Genomic DNA, 6692 nt, shown 5'->3' on the forward strand with positions numbered 1-6692 from the left:
ACTTCAAATTAATACAAGTTGTTTAACGAATACAATTATATATATATATATATATATATATATATATATATATATATATATATATATATATATATATATATATATATATGTTAAAATTGTCCATCCTTAACTAACTAAAGTGGCTAAGGATTTGACAAAATTGGTCCACAACTTTACATATTTTCATTGGTTAAGGATTTTGCCACAAGAGTTTGTCAAATTGGCAATTTAGTCCATGAACATTCATATGTATTGTACCGTTGATACGTCTCATTCTTTCCTTCTCTCTTCACTGTTCGTCGGTGCTACATGTCCTCCCCATGATACACCGTCTCTACGATACAATACCGATACTCCACGTACTATCACCCAGTAACTCCATAGATATCTTTGACTGTCTCTCTCCATCTACCTCTTCCACTATTTTCTATCAGGTTATCATGGTCTTCTCCATGCTTCCCACCGCTCCAATCTCAGGAAACCTAGACGCATGTTGATGTTTCTGCTCTAAATTGATGGTGTAGGTTGACATTTGATGTCATTGTCGGGTTTATAACATGGTCTGGAAAACCCTAGCGTATAACCAACCTCCTAGAAGCTCTTCAGATCGCTCAATTGCAGGTTCATCTTCTAGAAACTTCACCTTCTTTGCAACTGCCTCCAACTTACTTCGGTGTCTCCTTACATCAGCATGTCTCAATCGGCGATAGCTACCGCCACTCTCTGTGTTGGGGCCGATCAATGGTTTTGTCGATCGGCGATAGCTACCACCATTATTTGTGTTGGGGTCGATCAATGGTTACATAGGACTAGCGTGATGGACAGAATCGATTGGCTTCACCGTCGCAACGGCCTTTGCTTCACCGACATCTTCTGAAATTATCGACTGACGAACCCACAAAAGCACCTACTTCTACCCACAAACGACTCCTTCCTGCTTGAAATTATCAACTTATTTTTTTGTAAACGAGATGAATTATCAGGTTCTTTTTTATGTAAATGAGATGAAGCATATAAATTTTTTTTTTTGGATTCATGGTTTCAGGTTGTATTTGTAGGAGACTCTATAATTGGATACTGTCATCAATGTTACATGACTGTAATGAATCTTTTCTTGGTTGGATACTATAAGCAGGATGGATAATCGTAATGCTTTGCTGATGATAGCTGGATGCATAATGTTTAATAGTGGGATGTGACTTCATCATAACATGTGTTACATGTAAGTATGAATCTGTAGATTCAGAAAATTTGAAATTCGAATCCCCGTCTCCCTCATATCGTGCTTTCTATTTGGTCTTACATCTTATTTTGAGTTCTAACTACTTTCACTTTATGATTTGTTTTTTGGATACAAGTAAATCGAGTAATGAAAATATAATGGGGTAGTAAATAATACGAAAGAAAACACTGCTTTTGCTTTTTGTTGAGCCATGTGGTTAAGGAAATTATAGCTTCCTTTACTGCTACCCATGTCTGATGATGAAAAGGTACTTAGACATCCAATTTGTTCTAAACTGGAATTGGGATATTGAATAGTTAATATAATTCCTCTTCTGAATCTTCATGAATAGACCAAAACAATCTATAATTTTTATATATATGTGAACATATGAGTTTCATATAGCATAATTCTTTAAAGTACTTAGTGATCATCAATGGGCTAAATTAGACAGGTAATTCTCTTTTTCCACAGAAAACAGTTAAGTATCCCAGGGGAAGTATCACGTTGGTAGCATGCCATGTGGTTGACATTTTGCTTCAGTGAAGTCCATCATATATTTCTATATGGACACTTGACCGGTTGACTTGCCGGTTCAGATCCCGGCACCGGAAGGTATAAGCTTCCTTTCCTCTAATCTCGTGTGCTCATTTTTCTATGACGATTTATTTTAGTCACTATTTGATTTACTCTGTTTGAAACATCCATCAACAGCATCAGAGCTAACAAACTTCAGTGGAGACTCATTTGTCCTCAAGAGACTCTTATCAAAAATAGAACCACAACAGCACTAGATATTGAAAACATTGTTCACCTTGAGCTTTATCACATTGTGTATGCACATTAGGAAAAATTTGTTGATAGATGAATAGTTTAATTAATTTTTTGGTGACAACTGTACAAAGCAAGTTAACTCAGAGGATTATTGTTTGAGGTAATTAAAAAACTCCAATGTTTTAAACATTTACTGTTGAAAAAAACTATATAGAATTCTTTTACAGGTGTACTTTATAATTATTAAATGAGTTTTGTTGGTCATATTAGCTGCTAATCTTGCTGCAATTTCTGATTGTTTTCAGTAGATTTGATCGATTGTTTAAGTCTTTCATTCGAATGAAATAAGCATGAATATAACAATATAGAAGAAGGCAAACATTCTTATTGTTTTTTTGGGTGGTAGGATTTCAAAAAGATAGGATTTTAACATAAACTGACATTTCCGATTTTTATTATTTTTTATTTTTTTATTTTTTGTTTCTTTTCTGGCAGGTTAGTGGTAAAAAGAATAACAGATCATCTGTATTTTCCCTGCATCAATATCACATCAGGTAGTTTTCTTGATTTTTTTCTCTATAATTTTACTTTCTGCATCTTAGATTATTGTACACAATGCTTTGATAGCTTGATTTAGTCATGTATTATCTCACCACTATGAGACAATTGCTTAAATCTTTTATTCACTAACAGATGTATTTATGGAAAAATATATGATTATTGGACGGTTGATCTGACCATCTTCGCTCTTGATATCAAAGACTTTCACATGTGTAAGAACATAAACTTTATATTCATGTATTTCTCTTAATTTAACATGTGTGTATTGGCATTATGTGAAATTAGTATCAATGTAATTTCCATAGGTCATACTTTAGACTTTTTTTCATGGTTAACTTTCATAACACACAAATACAGCAACGTGCAGTAACATTTGTTTTAATATATACCATCATTTTATCAATTTTTTTAAACATAGCATTTCCATCTTTTGGAAAATAAGATGGACCTCTGTTTGTGAATAAAGGATACATTGAAACACCATTTACTTCAAGACAAATGAGGGTGAGTGGAATTATATTTCTAAATTACAAACACATTATCAGTTGAGATGATGATTTTGTTTATAAATTGTAATTAATGATGTTCATTTTTGTGCTTTTGTCAAAACTGATATGGAAGAAGTCAAAAAAAACTTACTTTTGCACAAACAAATTTCATCACCAACTCCTTTGAAGGGGTTAGCTCCCATTTTCATACATAATGGCAATCTCTTTGTCTGCATTCTTATCTTTTAGGTAAAGGTTCTTTAAACCTTTTATGTTTGAGATTATTGTTGCTTAAAGGTTTTTGATCTTGATTAGATTCACAATTGTAATGTTTTTTTCGTTATATAGAAAAATCGAAATCAAGAAAATCAACTATGAGAAGAAAGCATCAATGGAAGCCTAATTTGCAATAGAAGCTGCTTAATGAAGGTTCATACAACCCAAAAAGATGATGATATGCCTCCAATTGAAGTCATTCTTGGATTTTTGGAATGTTTGGCGTATCCATCCCCACAAAGCGGGGTTCTTCCCTAGTTAATATTATATTTATGGTTCTTTATTTATACATTATTTTTTGTTTTACTCATTTTGATATAAAAATAGTTAAATTATATATATATATATATATATATATATATATATATATAAAGCATAATCATTATATATTGAATTTTAAGAGGTATAGGTTACAAAACTTCATATACAAATCAATTATGTATAAATAAACCATTAATGCTTGCCAAAAATATGAAGACCTAAATAATGAATGGTATTAATAAATTCAATCTGTAGAAAAATGAAGTAATGTGTATAGATTTATTATATTTCTTAAATTAGACATCGTTATTCATTAATCACATCAATAATATAAGTAGACGCTATAAAAATATAATGTCTAAAAAATAAATGACTTATTTAAAAGTGGTCATCTTTTTATTACTTAATAACTACTAATAAAATTTAATAATTATTTCCCACAAAAAACTATTCACCAGAAGAGCTATTTGTCGCCGCTGCTTTGCGCGAGCACACATCTAGTATTTCACAACTTGAAATCATGCTCAACTCCAAAATGGTTCCAAAATGGGCTAAAAAGGCACTAAACTTTCATAGGAGGAGATCTAAGAAACAATAAATCAAGATAAAGATTTTTTACCACTAAATGGTTGCTACCACAAGCCATCATTGGGCCTTAGGTAATTAATGGGAATTTGGGCTTTTGGATTGTTGGATTAGGCCTTGGCTTTGGGCCAACTTATGAAAAGAGTAAAAATATATTTTACCCTAGTTTGGAGACTTTAGTGTGGGTCGGATCCGATTATTGATCGATGTTTATCTTGTGATTGATATCGCTAGGATTCTTGTGACCCAGCAGTTAGTGATTCTTTCTATGAGATTCGGAAGTGCGATGTGAGTTTTCCTCGCTATACTTTTGGGTCGAAGGCACTAAGGCCGCCCATTAGATTGTTATCTTGGTTTATCGCATGTTGATATACTGTAGCGATTTGTTAGATCTATATCCTGGTATGTAGGATGATGCTATAATGTAGTGATCTTTTAGATATGTATCTTGGTATATAGGATGGTGCTATGCTTAGTGATCTCTTAGATCTGCCTAATTATTTGTTGACTGATTATATGTTTAGCTGTGTATATATCGTCGTGGTGTGGGTGGGTTGAGACTGTACCGCTTTGTGATGTCAGTCAACAAACCCAGTAATGTTTATATCAATATGTTGTTATGGTTTACTGGGCTTATATGTGTTTAGATATGATATATGTTGATATGTGATGGTGTGTTGGGTTCAAGTGGTCTTGCTGTGTGCTGAAGGCCAAGAGACCTAGGGTGGCCCCGATAGACTACATAATAGAGAGGCAGTTGTTGGGTCGGCTAGTGGCAGAGGTGGTGATAGTGTTGGTGGAAGTGGCAGTTGTGGTGGTAGGGTTGGTGGCGGAGAAGAAAGGAACGCACGACACTATATAATCATTTGTGATTATAATTGATCATCTGTGCCATTACACCGAAAGGTTAGAACTGTATATGTGAAATATGTGGTTGAGGTTGAATCTCAAGATCTTTATTTTATTTTGAATCTCAACGGAACCTCTCTCTCTCTCTCTCTCTCTCTCTCTATATATATATATATATATATATATATATATATATATATATATATATATATAAGTAGAGGTTCATTTGAGATCATACTGATTTTGTGTGATATGAGGATGCGATCCTAACCACTTATCTTGAAAATAAAAAAATTAAAAAACAAACATTCCTAGGGTATCCATTCATTTTTAAAAGAAAACAAGATACGTCGACATGTTTTCAGATTTTTAGGCAACCAAAGTTATCGGTTAAATTAAACATCAAACCAAAAATCAATTTTTAACATGATAATTTAGTAAAATCTCATGAGTACTTTTACCAACTTTTTTTAAATATTTTAATTTTTTTTATTTGCGATGTTTTGTAATTGAGTTTTTTTTAATATGTTTAATATCATATTATTGTAATTTTTTGAATAGCAACAATAAAAAAAACAATAAATTAAATTGCAAGGGTTGATACTGTAATTATTGTAAATAAGAAGTATAAAATGAAAAATAAAAAGGAAGTCAATGTAAAGTAGATGCGAGCCCATGGATTTGTGGTTTGACTGTGATCAGAATACACTATAATTTGATTTTAGGTGTGCGAATAAAATTCCCCGGGAAAATGTAAGGAATATGAGGTTCAACGGACACATTGAGTTAAGAACAATTGTAATCATTATAAACAACCAAGTTGCATGTAAATTATTCTTAGTTTATTAAAAAACAAATAAGAATTTACGAAAGTTGAAAAGGTAAGATGAAAACTCCAAACACTAAACAAAAGAAATAGATTTTAGGATAAAACATAAAATAAAGAGAAAAGATCAAAGACTAATTAACAATGTAAAATTTTATATTAAAACCAATTCAAAATGAAAAAACTACTAAAAGTGAAGGGTAATATGAAAGTTTCAATAAAAAAAAATAGATTTTGCAGTAGATTATGAAATAAAAAGAAAAGATCAAGGTCTAAAAATGTAACAGTACATTTAGAGATTAAATGTAGATGGTACAAGAATAGATATTTATACATGAGATAATTTTCTACAAACAAATCACTTTGGTGTGTATATATATATATATATATATATATATATATATATATATATATATATATATATATATATATATATATATATATATATATATATATATATATATATATATATATATTCTAATAAAAGAATAGTTTTAATATCCTTTTGACATGTGTCATCATATTAGGTCTTCTAATTAATACACATTTTATTTTGTTTTTGCCGTATGTCACCCTATTAAACCTCTTAATTAATGAATCCCACTTGTCAACCTATTAATTCTCTATTTCAAATTTTAAAATTTTCACTTTAATTATAATAAATTAATAACAATGCAATAAAAATTAAAATAAAATTAATAGAAATTATAAGGTGATATAATTTCACATATTTATTTAAATTAACGATTATAATTGATTAATAATTTTGTGTTCTAATTATTAAAGTTTAATTAACTTTTTAGTGGTGGTTTCACGGGTTATAAACTAGTATATATATATATATATATAT

General features: G+C 30.6%; 1 long non-coding RNA gene across 3 annotated transcripts; it reads left to right on the plus strand.

Annotated features, from left to right (window-relative positions):
* Window positions 1–271: 271 nt before the first annotated feature.
* Window positions 272–3623, plus strand: LOC145094739 (uncharacterized). 3 transcript variants are annotated; one of them, XR_013703526.1, is made up of 6 exons: window positions 272–983; window positions 1136–1222; window positions 1697–1837; window positions 1937–2550; window positions 2690–2769; window positions 3394–3623. It is a non-coding gene; the product is annotated as an uncharacterized LOC145094739 (long non-coding RNA). The 3 variants fall into 3 exon arrangements; XR_013703525.1 differs by having other exon boundaries at window positions 272–621; window positions 691–1222; XR_013703524.1 differs by having other exon boundaries at window positions 272–1222.
* Window positions 3624–6692: the final 3069 nt, after the last annotated feature.

This window comes from Lactuca serriola, chromosome 3 (assembly GCF_051521515.1).
Source record: "Lactuca serriola cultivar US96UC23 chromosome 3, Lser_US96UC23_V15, whole genome shotgun sequence".
Classification (NCBI taxonomy): domain Eukaryota; kingdom Viridiplantae; phylum Streptophyta; class Magnoliopsida; order Asterales; family Asteraceae; genus Lactuca; species Lactuca serriola.